At 44.7% G+C, this 15,199-nt stretch overlaps 1 protein-coding gene across 1 annotated transcript in view; it reads right to left on the minus strand.

Annotated features, from left to right (window-relative positions):
* Positions 1-14,999, minus strand: part of LOC134943270 (carboxypeptidase O-like) — a 107,134-nt gene extending 92,135 nt beyond the window's left edge. The window contains exon 1 of the mRNA XM_063932210.1: positions 14,915-14,999. The gene's annotated coding sequence lies outside the window, so the exon portion shown is untranslated. The remainder of the gene's footprint in view (positions 1-14,914) is intronic.
* Between the last annotated feature and the right edge of the window lie 200 nt (positions 15,000-15,199).

The raw sequence follows: 15,199 nt of genomic DNA on the forward strand, positions 1-15,199 counted from the left end.
TCTCTTGAAGTTCCGGGTACCAAGTCCTTCTTGACCCATCCGGAACCACGAGTATCGTTCTTACTCATCTCCTTCTTATGATTCTGTACTTTTGGTATGAGATGCATAGGAGGGAACACATACCCTGACTGGTACACCCACAGTGTTACCAGAGCGTCCACCGCTATTGCCTGAGGGTCCCTTGACCTGGCGCAATATTTGTCTAGTTTTTTGTTCAGGCGGGACGCCATCATGTCCACCTTTGGTTTTTCCCAACGGTTTACAATCATGTGGAAGACTTCCCGCTGAAGTCCCCACTCTCCCGGGTGGAGGTTATGCCTGCTGAGGAAGTTTGCTTCCCAGTTTTCCACTCCCGGAATTAACACTGCTGAGAGTGTTATCACATGATTTTTCGCCCAGCGAAGAATCCTTGCAGTTTCTGCCATTTCCCTCCTGCTTCATGTGCCGCCCTGTCTGTTTACGTGGGCGACTGCCGTGATGTTGTCCCACTGGATCAATACCGGCTGACCTTGAAGCAGAGGTCTTGCTAAGCTTAGAGCCTTGTAAATTGCCCTTAGCTCCAGTATATTTATGTGGAGAGAAGTCTCCAGACTTGATCACACTCCCTGGAAATTTTTTCCTTGTGTGACTGCTCCCCAGCCACTCAGGCTGGCATCCGTAGTCACCAGGACCCAGTCCTGAATGTCGAATCTGCGGCCCTTTCATAGATGAGCACTCTGCAGCCACCGCAGAAGAAAACACCCTTGTCCTTGGAGACAGGGTTATCCGCTGATGCATCTGAAGATGCGATCCGGACCATTTTCCCAGCAGATTCCACTGAAAGGTTCTTGCGTGAAATCTACCGAATGGGATCGCTTTGTAAGAAACCACCATTTTTCACAGGACCCTTGTGCAATGATGCACTGATACTTTTCCTGGTTTTAGGAGGTTCCTGACTAGCTCGGATAACTCCCTGGTCTTCTTCTCCGGGAGAAAACATCCTTTTCTGGACTGTGTCCAGAATCATTCCTAGGAACATTAGACGTGTCGTCGGAAAAAGCTGCGATTTTGGAATATTTAGAATCCACTCGTGCTGTCGTAGAACTACTTGAGATAGTGCTACTCCGACCGCCAACTGTTCTCTGGACCTTGCCCTTATCAGGAAAGCGTCCATATTTCTTTTAGGAAGAATCATCATTTCGGCCATTACCATGGTAAAGACCCGGGGTGCCGTGGACAATCCAAACGGCAGCGTCTGAACTGATAGTGACAGTTCTGTACCACGAACCTGAGATACCCTTGGTGAGAAGGGCAAAATTTGGACATGTAGGTAAGCGTCCCTGATATCCAGTGACACCATATCGTCCTGGTTCGCTATCACTGCTCTGAGTGACTCCATCTTGATTTGAACCCTTGTATGTAATTGTTCAAATCTTTTAGATCTCACCGAGCCGTTTGGCTTCAGTACCACAATATAGTGTGGAATAATACCCCTTCCCTTGTTGTAGGAGGGGTACTTTGATTATCACCTGCTGGGAATACAGCCTGTGAATTTTTTTCCAATACTGCCTCCCTGTCGGAGGGAGACGTTGGTAAAGCAGACTTCAGGAACTTGTGAGGGGAAGACGTCTCGAATTTCCAATGTACACCTGGGATACTACGTGTAGGATCCAGGAGTCCACTTGCGAGTGAGCCCACTGCGTGCTGAAACTCTTGAGATGACCCCCCACCGCACCTGAGTCCGCTTGTATGGCCCCAGCGTCATGCTGCGGACTTGGCAGAAGCTGTGGAGGACTTCTGTTCCTGGGAATGGGCTGCCTGCTGCAGTCTTCTTCCCTTTCCTCTAACCCTGGGCAGATATGACTGGCCTTTTGCCCGCCTGCCTTTATGGGTACGAAAGGACTGAGACTGAAAAGACTGTGTCCTTTTCTGCTGAGATGTGACTTGGGGTAACAAAAGTGGATTTTCCAGCTGTTGCCATGGCCACCAGGTCCGATTGACCGCCCCTTTATACGGCAATACTTCCATGTGCCGTCTGGAATCTGCATCACCTGACCACTGTCGTGTCTATAAACATCGTCTGGCAGATATGGACATCACATCTACTCTTGATGCCAGAATGCAAATATCCCTCTGCGCATCTCGCATATATAGAAATGCATCCTTAAAATGCTCTATAGTCAATAAAATATTGTTCCTGTCAAGGGTATCAATATTTTCAGTCAGGAAATCCGACCAAGCCCCCCCAGCGCTGCACATCCAGGCTGAGGCGATTGCTGGTCGTAGTATAACACCAGTATGTGTGTATATATTTTTTAGGATATTTTTCAGCTTCCTATCAGCTGGCTCTTTGAGGGCGGCCGTATCTGGAGACGGTAACGCCACTTGTTTTTTTAAGCGTGTGAGCGCCTTATCCACCCTAAGGTGTGTTTCCCAACTCGCCCTCACTTCTGGCGGGAAAGGGTATACCTCCAATAATTTTCTATCGGAGGAAACCCACGTATCATCACACACTTTAATTTATCTGATTCAGGAAAAACTACAAGTAGATTATTCCCAACCTACATAATACCCTTATTTGTGGTACTTGTAGTATCAGAAATATGTAACACCTCCTTCATTGCCCTTAACATGTAACGTGTGGCCCTAAAGGAAAATACGTTTGTTTCTTCACCGTCGACACTGAAGTCAGTGTCCGTGTCTGTGTCTGTGTCGACCAACTGAGGTAAATGGGCGTTTTTACAAGCCCCTGACGGTGTCTGAGACGCCTGGACAGGTACTAATTTGTTTGCCGGCCGTCTCATGTCGTCAACCGACCTTGCATCGTGTTGACATTATCACGTAATTCCTAAATAAGCCATCCATTCCGGTGTCGACTCCCTAGAGAGTGACATCACCAATACAGGCAATTTGCTCCGCCTCCTCACCAACATCGTCCTCCTACATGTCGACACACACGTACCGACACACAGCACACACACAGGGAATGCTCTGATAGAGGACAGGACCCCACTAGCCCTTTGGGGAGACAGAGGGAGAGTTTGCCAGCACACACCAAAAACGCTATAATTATACAGGGACAACCCCTTATACAAGTGTTTTCCCTTATAGCATTTTCACATATGTAATCATATCGCCAAATAAGTGCCCCCCCTCTCTGTTTTAACCCTGTTTCTGTAGTGCAGTGCAGGGGAGAGCCTGGGAGCCTTCCTCACAGCAGAGCTGAGCAGGAAAATGGCGCCCTGTGCTGAGGAGAATAGGCCCCGCCCCCTAAAACGGCGGGCTCTTCACCCGGAGTTTGTGAGATCTGGCAGGGGTTAAATACATCCATATAGCCTCAAGGGCTATATGTGATGTATTTTAGCCATAAAAAAGGTATAATACATTGCTGCCCAGGGCGCCCCCCCCCAGCGCCCTGCACCCTCAGTGACCGCTGGTATGAACTGTGCTGACAACAATGGCGCACAGCTGCAGTGCTGTGCGCTACCTTATGAAGACTGAAAGTCTTCTGCCGCCTGTTTCTGGACCTCTGGACCTCTTCAACTTCGGCATCTGCAAGGGGGGTCGGCGGCACGGCTCCGGGACGAACCCCAGGGTGAGACCTGTGTTCCGACTCCCTCTGGAGCTAATGGTGTCCAGTAGCCTAAGAAGCAAATCCATCCTGCACGCAGGTGAGTTTACTTCTCTCCCCTAAGTCCCTCGTAGCAGTGAGCCTGTTGCCAGCAGGACTCACTGAAAATAAAAAACCTAACTTAAACTTTTATTCTAAGCAGCTCAGGAGAGCCACCTAGATTGCACCCTTCTCGGCCGGGCACAAAGATCTAACTGAGGCTTGGAGGAGGGTCATAGGGGGAGGAGCCAGTGCACACCACCTGATCCTAAAGCTTTTATTATTGTGCCCTGTCTCCTGCGGAGCCGCTAAACCCCATGGTCCTGACGGAGTCCCCAGCATCCACTTAGGACGTTAGAGAAATATCTTTACATATGCTGATGCTTTTTATACTTATTACTGTTATTATTTATTAAATAATAATAATAAAAAGAAATTAGAATTATATAATAACCATACCATAACAAGTCTCCTGGATTTCATTCAATAGGAAAAATACAATAAAACTATTCAGGGATACCCCCAATTATTTAAATATACATATATGATCTAGTTCATCTATAGTTCTTATATCCACATATGTATAACTATATCTAATTTCCCCAATACCCATATAATGTTTCATCTATCTCATTTAGTCTATTTATACTTTAAATGCAAGCTCAACCAACATGAAACTGCAGTAATAACAGACCGCTAATTTATATATTTAACCATTTATTATTCAAGAAATAGAGGGCAACTATATCCCACATAAATGTGTAGGTTGTATCATTATCTCTGCAAAACTATGCAAATACGATTAACCATCTTTGTAATTATCAGTACTCAGTACATCTATATTGCACAGAAATTCGACTGACTCATTCAGCAAATAGAAACTCAGTTTTATCAAACATAAGGATATATTATTAAATTGTATAATGTTAAATTTACCTCATAATTCCTACATATCTCAGAATTTCAAAAATTAATATAATTATAATGCAGATCAAACTTGGCAATTTTGTTTTATTTAGATATATAGTGATCGCATCTTGATACACCTCACCCATTCTCTAAAAGGGGTGGTCAGGATGCGATAAGGTTAGCCACTCTTCAAAACGCCAAATTTGATTCTAGGTGCATACAATACACTAAGCTATCCCCCAATAAGTTCCCATACATACAACAAATGTGTGTAAAAGGGCAAAATCCCCTTTAAACGCAAACTTCCTGTTCATAAGGTCCGCACTAGACTTAACCAATGCTAGATGAATCTACCACTACCAACTGAGACACTGTGGCCCCAAATAATTTCCTTCCAATCCCCAATTAATATTACTCCCAAATTAAATGGTATACTAAATACCTATCTAAACTTCCTGGATTGGTAAATATCTATTCCTGAATACCTGCATAATTTGTAATATTAAATTATGTTGTGCCCCTAATTATCACTATACAGATTGCCACGAAAACATTTTATAATTAATCTAATGTAGTATAATCGAGAGCCTCATTCAATCCATTTGGACTCAGGGTGTCTAATTTAAAGATCCAAGATGACTCCCCTAGACATAAATGACGGAATCTGTTTCCCCCTCTTTTGGTACTAAGAAATTGTTCTACTACTAATATGGATTGTCCTTTCGGATCACTATTGTGTGCTTTTACGAAGTGTCTAGACACACTGTGCTTTAGAGGTCCATTGATTATATTCCTTTGATGTTCTCTAAATCTGGTTTTGATGGATCTTGTGGTTCTGCCCACATACTGCAGTGAACAGGGACACTGCAGTACGTAGACACTATAGGTTAACTCACAGCTTAAATATTGTTTTATGGGAAAACTCTTCCCATTTACACTTGATGTTACAGAGAGCGCTTCATTGGTAATGTAACTACAGGTGAGACAAATAGACTTGTTACACCTTTAATTACCAAATGGTTTAGCAGGTAACCAGGTATCGATTTTAACTTTTTCTTTCTGTGTTCTAAGTTCACTGGGTGCCAAGATGTTTTTTTATATTAATATTCTTTTTAAAAGTAATTCTTGGTTTATCTCCTACACAATCTCCCAAGATAGGATCCTGTTTCAAGATTCCAAAATTGGTCGTAACAATCTTTCTTATTTCTTTCGATTTGGAATTATATTTAGATAAAAAGGTCACTCCTTCAAATGATTTCTGGTGGTAGGCACCCTGTTTTTTAGTCTTTAAACTAATATTATCTGTTGATTGTTTATAATTATTCCTTATCTCTTTGTTTTTGTTTTTATTTTTACTTTTATTTTTATTTTTTAGAAGATCAAATCTAGCAATAGTTTTTGCATATCTTTTGGATTCATCTAATAATTTTTCCGGGTAACCTCTACGTTGAAAATTTCTATCATAGTCTCTACCTGATCATCAAAATCTTCATCTCTAGTACAATTTCGTCTTAATCTTATTAATTGATTTTTTGGTATATTTGTAATCCAGGGTTTATAATGAGCACTGTTATAGTGCAAATAATTACCAGTTCCCACCGGTTTAACATAATTTGAAGATATAATCATATCATTTTGTATTGAAAATGCCACATCCAGGAAATTAATAGTGTCAGAATTAAAAGTGTGGGTAAATGTGAGGTTGAATGTATTCAAGTTAAGATAATCAACAAACTCTTGTGCATGTGTAGACTCCCCTTCCCAAATAATAAACAAATCATCAATAAAATGGCCATAGAGGACCAGGTTATCTCTAAATGGGCCGCCCCATATGTATTCTTCCTCGAAGCGGCCCATATAGAGATTTGCGAAACTTGGAGCAAACCTGGTCCCCATGGCCATTCCCAGTGCTTGCAAATAATAAACATCGTGAAATAAAAAATAATTGTGAGTTAAGATTAAACAAATAGACTGCAGAATAAATTCACGTTGATTATCCAACAGATTATCATCTTTCATAAAATAATATTTAACAGCCTCAATTCCACTTTGATGTGGTATATTTGTATATAGTGACTGTACATCGAGGGTGAGAAAACCCCACCCCCTTTTCCACTGCATCCCCATCGTTTTCTGTAATATGTGTGTGGTATCCTGAATATGTGATTTTAATTTAACAATGTGATTCTGCAAGTGCATATCAACAAAATAAGATAAATTTGATGTGAAGGACCCTGTACCTGAAATAATTGGACGCCCAGGAGGTGATAAAAGTGTTTTGTGAATTTTAGGTAAATTATAAAAAACAGGAGTGATGGGATGAGTGCATAACAAAAAATGTAATTCATCCTCGGATATGGCATTCTCATTTTTAGCTGTATCTAACAATGTTTTATATTCCAGCAGAAAAGGGGAGGTGGGATCACCCTTCAAAGGCATATAATAATTGATGTCTTGTAATTGTCTTTTGGCCTCTAATATATAATCTTCTAGATTTTGAATAATGATCCACCCCCGTTATCCGCTGGTTTAATGACCAGAGAGAGAGAGAGTATCCCTCAATTCCTTAAGAGCTAATCTCTCTGCCTTAGATAAATTTTGATGGCCCGAGAAATTTTAGCAGTCTTTTGGCAGATGTTTTTGAAATGACTAAAAGTTTTGTTATAAAAGATAGTGATTGCTGGACTTTTGTGTTCTAATGGAAAAAAAATGAGATTTTTTTTTCTAAATTTAAGAATAGCAGTTGATGTTATGTGTGTATCAATATCAAAAATATTTACTGTATCTAGATTTTCTTCAAGCAATTGTTCTAGACACATGAGTCCCTCATTATCGGACTCATTTAGAATAATTGGTGACTCTACATAATCTCGTAACCCTGCATCTTTATTTAATTCTTTTGCAGCGAAAAATCTTTTCCTGCAAAGGTCCCTTGTAAATTTATTTAGATCCAAAAACAATTACAAAATATAAGGTTCTCTTGTGGGAGCAAAATGTAATCCTTTTTGTAATAATGATATCTGGTTAATGATATCATGTTAAGATCCCATGGTGCCACTGGAGGCACAAATGGAGGTTGGATGTGCAGAAACCCTTTCACGAAGGTCTTAACTTCTGGAAAGGAGGCCAATTGTTTTTGAAAGAAAACTGACAAGGCCGAAATCTGGACCTTGATTGAACCCAATCGTAGGCCCGCATCCACACCCGCCTGAAGAAAATGAGAAAACGTCCTAGCTGAAACTCTTCCATTGGAGCCTTCCTGGATTCACACTAAGACACATATTTTCTTCAAATACGGTGGTAATTTTTAGACGTTACCCCTTTCCTGGCCTGAATCAGAGTGGGTTCGATTCTTTGGGAATACCCTTATGGGCTAGGATCCTGCACTCAACAGACATGCCATCAAACGTAGCCGTGGTAAGTCTTGATACACGCACGGCCCCTGCTGCAGCACGTCTTTGCAAAGAGGAAGAGGCTGAGGATCATTTAAGAGTAACTCCTGAAGATCTGGATACCAAGACCTCCTTGGCCAGTCCGGGACAACGAGGATCGCTCGAACCCTAGTTCTTCTTATGATCTTGAGAACTTTTGGTATTAGTGGAAGTGGAGGGAAGACATACACCAACCGAAACACCCACTGGGTCACTAGTGCATCCACTGCTATTGCTTGAGGGTCTCTCGGCCTGGAACAATATCTCTGAAGCTTCTTGTTGAGATGAGATGCCATCATGTCTACTTGAGGAACTCCTCAAAGACCTGTCACCTCTGCGAAGACTTCTTGGTGGAGGCCCCATTCTCCTGGATGGAGATCATGTCTGCTGAGGAAGTCTGCTTCCCAGTTGTCCACTCCCGGAATGAAAATTGCCGACAGTGCTTTTGCATGTCTTTCTGCCAGAGGAGGATCTTTATCACCTCTGCTTTTCGTTCCGCCCTGACGGTTTATGCATGCGACTGCTGTTACATTGTCCGACTGGATCTGTACGGGTTGATGTTGAAGAAGATGTACCGCTTGTAGAAGGCCATTGTGAATGGCTCTCAATTCCAGAATGTTTATGTGAAGACAAGTTTCTTGACTTGACCATCTTCCTTGGAAGCTTTCCCCCTGTATGACTGCTCCCCAGCCTCGGAGACTTGCATCCGTGGTAACTAGGACCCAGTCCTGAATCCCGAACCTGCATCCCTCTAGTACAGTGATTTTCAACCTTTTTCAACTCGCGGCACACCCACAAGACTTTAAAATTGCCAAGGCACACCATCAGTGCCCCACGGGATAAAAACCCCATACACACACATTGGCCCCCACGGCAATTAAACAAAAACACAGGCCCCCACAGAAGTGCAAACACATTGGCCCCCACAGTACTAAAACTAATTTATAATAATGCCACACACTGTCCCCCAGAGTAATTCAACCACACACTGCCTCCCCAACTAATTTCACCTGCAACTTAACCTGGTCACTATTGGGTGGTCTTCAGTATGCCGGCTGTCGGGATCTCGGCGCACAGTATACCGGCGCTGGAATCCCGACAGCCGGCATACCGACAGCCGGCATACCAACACTTATTCTCCCTCGTGGGGGTCCACGACCCCCCTGGAGGGAGAATAAAATAGCGTGGCGCGCATAGCGCGCCACCGAGCCCGCAAGGGGCTCATTTGCGCTCGCCACACTGTCGGTATGCCGGCGGTCGGGCTCCCGGTGCTGGTATGCTGGTCACCGGGAGCCCGACCGCCGGCATACCATACTACACCTTCACTATTTACTCCTTATTTACAACTGTATAATGCAGAAGGAATCATCAGGACCACATCTAAAATTCCCCACCAGCAGTATAAAATTGCCACTTCATATATGCAAAACTCCATATTGCATAAACATTGTCCCCACAGTAATTTTACACTGCCCCCCAATAGAAATTCCATCACTGCACCCCCCAGTAATTTCACACACTGACCCCCCAAACCCCCCATAGTAATTCCATGCAATGTCTGCCCCCACCCCACAGTAATTCCACACATAAATAATTTAAAAAATTATATATATAATATTATAAATAACCTATACCTGATAAATCTGGGAGAAGTAAGGAGCATTGAGTGGATGGACCAGGCAGCGGCAGCAACAGCACCAGCACGGAGCAGCAGCACGGAGCAGCAGTGGGTGGGCCGTGTGTGACCTATGACTCGCCATAGGTCATGGGTGGGTAGCGGAAGTGCACAGCACTGCCGAACCGGCTACTGACTGCAGTGGCAGCTGTGCTGGCATCTCTGGGGGGCGGCGCAGGTCTCTCTCTGGAGGGTGGCGCAGGTCTCTCTCTGGCGGGCGGCGCAGGTCTCTCTCTCTGGCGGGCGGTGCAGGTCTCTCTCTCTCTGGCGGGTGGCAGCGGCATCTCTGGCAGATGGCGGCACACCTGGCAACCGCTCGCGCCACACTAGTGTGCCGCAGCACAGCAGTTGAAAAACACTGCTCTAGTAGGTAAGAACTGTGTAGCCACCACAGGAGCGAAATTCTGGCTTTGGATGACAGGATTATCCTCTGGTGCATGTGAAGGTGAGAACCGGACCACTTGTCCAACAGGTCCCACTGGAATACTCTGGCATGGAATCGGCCAAACTGTATGGCCTTGTAGGCCGCTACCATCTTTCCCAACAACCGAATGCATTGATGAATCGACACTCTTGTTGGTTTCAGAATTTGTTTGACCATTCTCTGGATTTCCAGAGCCTTTTCTACTGGAAGAAATACCCTCTGTACTTCTGTGTCCAGTATCATCCCCAGAAAAGACAATCTTGTCATCGGTTCCAACTGCGATTTTGGGAAATTTATGATCCAACCGTTTTGTTGAAGTACTGTCAGGGAGAGTGCCATTATCTGCACCAACCATTCCCTGGATCTCGCTTTTATCAGGAGATCGTCCAGGTAAGGAATTATATTGACTCCTTTCTGTCGAAGGAGAACCATCATCTCCGCCATCACCTTGGTGAACACCCTCGGTGACGTGGAGAGTCCAAACGGCAACGTCTGAAATTGGTAATGACAATCCTGTATCGCGAATCTCAGATAAGAATGATGTGGAGGATAAATGGGAACGTGTAAGTAGGCATCTTTTATATCCACTGACTGGAAATCACTGCCCTCAGAGATGCCATCTTGAATTTGAACCTTTTGCAGGTAGAGATTCAGAGTTTTCAGGTTTAGAATCAGTCTGACCGAACCGTCCGGCTTCGGAACTACAAATAGGCTTGAATATAACCCTTCTTCTTCTTGTGACAAGGGAACCAGGACAATCACTTGATCCTGACACAATTTTTGTGTTGCTGCCGCTATCACTTTCCTGTCTGGGATAGAAGCTGGTAAGGCCGATTTGAAAAAACGGCATGGGGGAATGTCTTGAAACTCCAGTTTGTACCCGTTGGACACTATTTGTACAACCCATGGGTCCAGGCCAGACTGAACCCAGAACTGACTGAAGAGTTTCAGACGTGCCCCCACCTGAGCGGACTCCCGCAAGGGTGCCCCAGCGTCATGCTGAAGATTTGTCCGAAGCAGAAGTTGATTTCTGCTCCTGTGATCCTGTAGACGCTGCGGACATTTGATTAGATGAGGGCTGAATAAGCACGAAACCATATAAGAGCCCCATTTTTTGTGATTGGTTGTTTATGACAAAGCAGTTGCTAGGTAGTTTTTCCAAGGGAATTTTCTATAGGTTGTTTTCCTTGTCCGTCAGTATTTGTGGGTGTAGGCTTCAGTGCATATAAAAGCTTAGGTCATGTGCTTCATACTTCCTCTTGCCAGTTTGGACAGCCCCTCCCGCCCTCTTTCATGTTTTTTCTCTGATGTCAATTTTATATTTTGGTTTTCTCTTTGGTCAGCTATTAAAAGCCAGATAGGCGGGAAAGTCGCTACCAGCCAGCGGTCATATAGGCCTAAGTGGAGCATCCATATTTGCCAGAGGAAAGAGTGGTGGGTCCTGCACAATGCGGGTTAGGCATGTAGGAGGTGGTTGTTGTGGTAGTCCCCTCCTCAGTTTTGGTGATATAATCAGATGACTGGAGCTGGCGTTTGGTAGCGCCTTTATGTTTGCCATCCTTCAACATAAAATCTAGTTTAAAGTTCCGGTCAGTCATCAATAAATACCGTCTGACCTTTCAAAACTAGCTATTGGTTTCCATGTCTTTATTTGTAGTGCTAAGCTAGCTAAAAGTTAAAGTGTAAGTGACCACAATAAAATTATGGGCGCCTTATTACTTTTCACCTTCCTTTACCCGCAAAGAAAGGTGAACCTTTACCCTTTTTGCATTTATTGGGCCAAAAGCACTGCATCTGAGAGTGATGTGACTTTTTCGCCGGTGCAGGAGCATCAGGCAAGAATGTCGACTTACCAGCGGTAGCTGCAGAAACTAAAGCATCCAGCCCATCTCCAAACAAGGCCTCACCTTTATTCGGGAGAGCCTCCATATTCCTTTTGGAATCTGCATCAGCATTCCATTGGCGGATCCACAACGCCCTCCGTGCTGAGACTGCCATGGTAGCGGCTCTTGATCCCAAGAGACCAATATCTTTCATGGCTTCTAGCATGTATGCAGCAGCATCTTTAATATGACCTAACTTTAGGAGTATCTTGTCTCTATCTATTGCGTCAATGTTTGATGACAAGTTTTCTGACCACTTTTCAATAGCATTACTCACCCTCGCACTGTCAATGGTAAGCCTGAGTAGTGTCCAATTGGCCACATAAATAGATTTTAACGTATTCTCCAACTTGCGGTCTGCCGGCTCCTTTAGGGAAGCCGTCCAAGGGGCAGGGAGAATCACCTTTTTTGTTAATCGTGACAGGGCACTGTCTAAAACGGGGGGTGACTCCCACCTTTTCCTGTCGTCTGCCGGGAAAGGATAAGCTACCTGAATCCTTTTGGGAATCTGAAATTTCTTTTCAGGATTTACCCAGACTCCCACACAGAGAGTGTTCAGCTCATGAGATGGAGGAAAAGTTACGTTAATTTTCTTTTAAAAGTAAACCTTCTCCTGAGGTAAAGGAGGGGCCTCCGTAACTTCTAACACCTCTTTTATAGCAACAATCATGTACTGAATGTTTTTAGCTAACTTTGGATCTATTCCCCTGGAGTCACTAGTGTCGACACAGAAATCAGAGTCCGTGTCGGTATCAGTCTGTACAATCTGTGTAAATGACCTTTTATGTGACCCAGAGGGGTCCCCTGTGGATGAAAAGGCAGGACTATTAAAAATCACATCTTCAAAAGATTTTCTCCAGGTTTCTGCATGACACTCAGACTTATCCAATCTCTTACTGATATGATTCACACTATCACGTAATTCTTTCACCCATTCAGGCTCGTGGTGTGCCGGCAGCGCCACCACATTACAATTCTGTGTCCCTAAAATGGCACCCTCAGGGGAAGAGCTCCCTGCCTCAGACATGTCACACACGTGCACAATCACACCATAGACACTCCGGGGCTTAATGTGGACAGACCCACAGAAAAGGACACAGAAGGAAATGCCAGCTCACAACTCTGCGCCAAAAGAAAAAATCCCTGTGTCACGTACTTTGTACACAGAGACAAAATCCCTGTGTCGCGTACTTTGTACACAGAGATCTTCAAGCGCTTTATATTACCAATAATAGGTTTCAGCACCGAATATTACACTCCTCCCCCTTTTTTAGCACCCTGTTACTTGAATCAGAGGTGGAGAGAAGGATAAGCGTTTCTGGGTAAGAAACTGCTGGGAGAAAATGGCGCTGAGCAGTGTGTTGGCTTCCTGAGGAAGAAGCCTCGCCCCCTGTTATGGCGCGTTTTTCCTCAGCTTTAGAATAGATATTTATACTGGCGGGGGTGTAGGACAGTGTAAATACAAAGTATGCTAGTTTTTGCCAGTGAGAGTAGGTTTCATGCTGCCCAGGGCGCCCCCCCCTCTCCCCCCCGCGCCCTGCACCCTGCTGTGCACTGTGTTATGGATAGCATGTTCGCGCAGCATTCCCGCTCGCTGCGCGGTACCTTGAGCCGTCACGATGATCGGAGATCCCTCTTTGCCAGCAGTCTCCCTGAAAATAAAAAACCTAACAAAGTCTTTCAGAGAAACTCAGTAGAGCTCCACTGGAGTTGCGACCAGTCTGCCTGGGCACATTTTCTAAACTGAGGTCTGGAGGAGGGCCATAGAGGGAGGAGCCAGTTCACACTCTAGAAAAGTCTTAAAGTGTCCATGGCTCCTGTGGAAGCGTGTATAGCCCATGGTACTGAAGTGGACCCCAGCATCCTCTAGGACGTATGAGAAATATTAAACATCCCATAATAAATTAATAAATCCACAAACATAATAGAACCAGTAGAGACAGAACTGCACTTTCTAAGATCACATTCTCCCACCACATGGTAAGGCTCCTATCTCTTTTACCTGACAGCTACCCTCTGGTCCAGACCACTGACTGAGTGCTGAAATCCACACACACAGCAAAGTGGGTAGAAGAAGCTGCTACCACTGGGCATGTGCAGCAGATCTGCTCTGTCCCTTACACTGCACGATGTGGCGGCAGCTCTGGTAATCAAATCATATACCATTGCTATTGTTGTCAGAATCTGAGCCACTTGCCAAAAGCAGGGTGGTTTCCAGGCAAGTGGAACTCCCCCCCCCCCGCATTTACTTATGACGCTATCTACACTCTTCTTCCTGTACATGCGCCTGTTTAGCTAGTAACAGGTGTGCTGCAGTGTATGCTTACTGAGAGCGCTGCTACTGGACAATGTGAAGGGGTACTGCAGTTCAGCACTGACAGAACCAGTCACATTGATTTCTCCTCATCTCACAGTTGCTGCTGTCTCTTTATATGAAGGGCTGGCTCCCTGCCAACCACTCACAGGAAGTCCTGGTCACTTTCCTCAGATGAGTCCTGTGTCGGCTCTCCAACTAGCACGGGCAAATGGACGCAATGTTCCTGACCAGGGTCATACCCTCCAACTGTACCTTTTTAATAGGTACAGTACCTTTTTTTCATGGTCTGTACCGATTTTTGCCTCTCCAAACTTCCATTGAAAATATAGGAAAGGGGGCGTGGCCACGCCCCCTTTACACGCGGCCACGCCCCTTTTTCGGATTTGTACCGATTTTTCTGTGTAAAATGTTGGAGGGTATGCAGGGTTGGACTGGCACACAGGGGTACAGGGGAAACCACCAGTGGGCCCTACTGCCTGGGACCCCACCCTCTCCTCTAGGGATTAGGTTTCAAACTGTGCTGTTACTAATCTAGTACATTATCATGCATGCACTAAAGTATTTACTGTATATATATATATATTTATCTAGGGGACCAACACTTGCAAAATGGTTAGGCAAACCAATGTGGCGGCTGGGCACACCCCCTCCAGAGACTGGCCACACCCCTAAACATGGGCCCCTACCACTGTATTCCTCCAGTGGGCCCTACATGCCCCAGTTCAACACTGTTCCTGATACAGTGCTGTATCAATGCATCTCCCCTTCTCCTGACAGGACGAATCACCCTATATCACTCCGCCCCTCTCCTCAGAGACAGATTACACACACTGCTCTGTATTACTCCGCCCCTCAATCTCTGCTCTGTGAAGGATAAAAGTGTAAAGTATATCTATGAACCTTAGTATCACAACAGTTTTTTAAATAAATGTACTGTATTTGTAACATACATATACAATGATAGTCCATAC

This window comes from Pseudophryne corroboree, chromosome 7 (genome assembly GCF_028390025.1).
Source record: "Pseudophryne corroboree isolate aPseCor3 chromosome 7, aPseCor3.hap2, whole genome shotgun sequence".
NCBI classification, from domain to species: Eukaryota; Metazoa; Chordata; class Amphibia; order Anura; family Myobatrachidae; genus Pseudophryne; species Pseudophryne corroboree.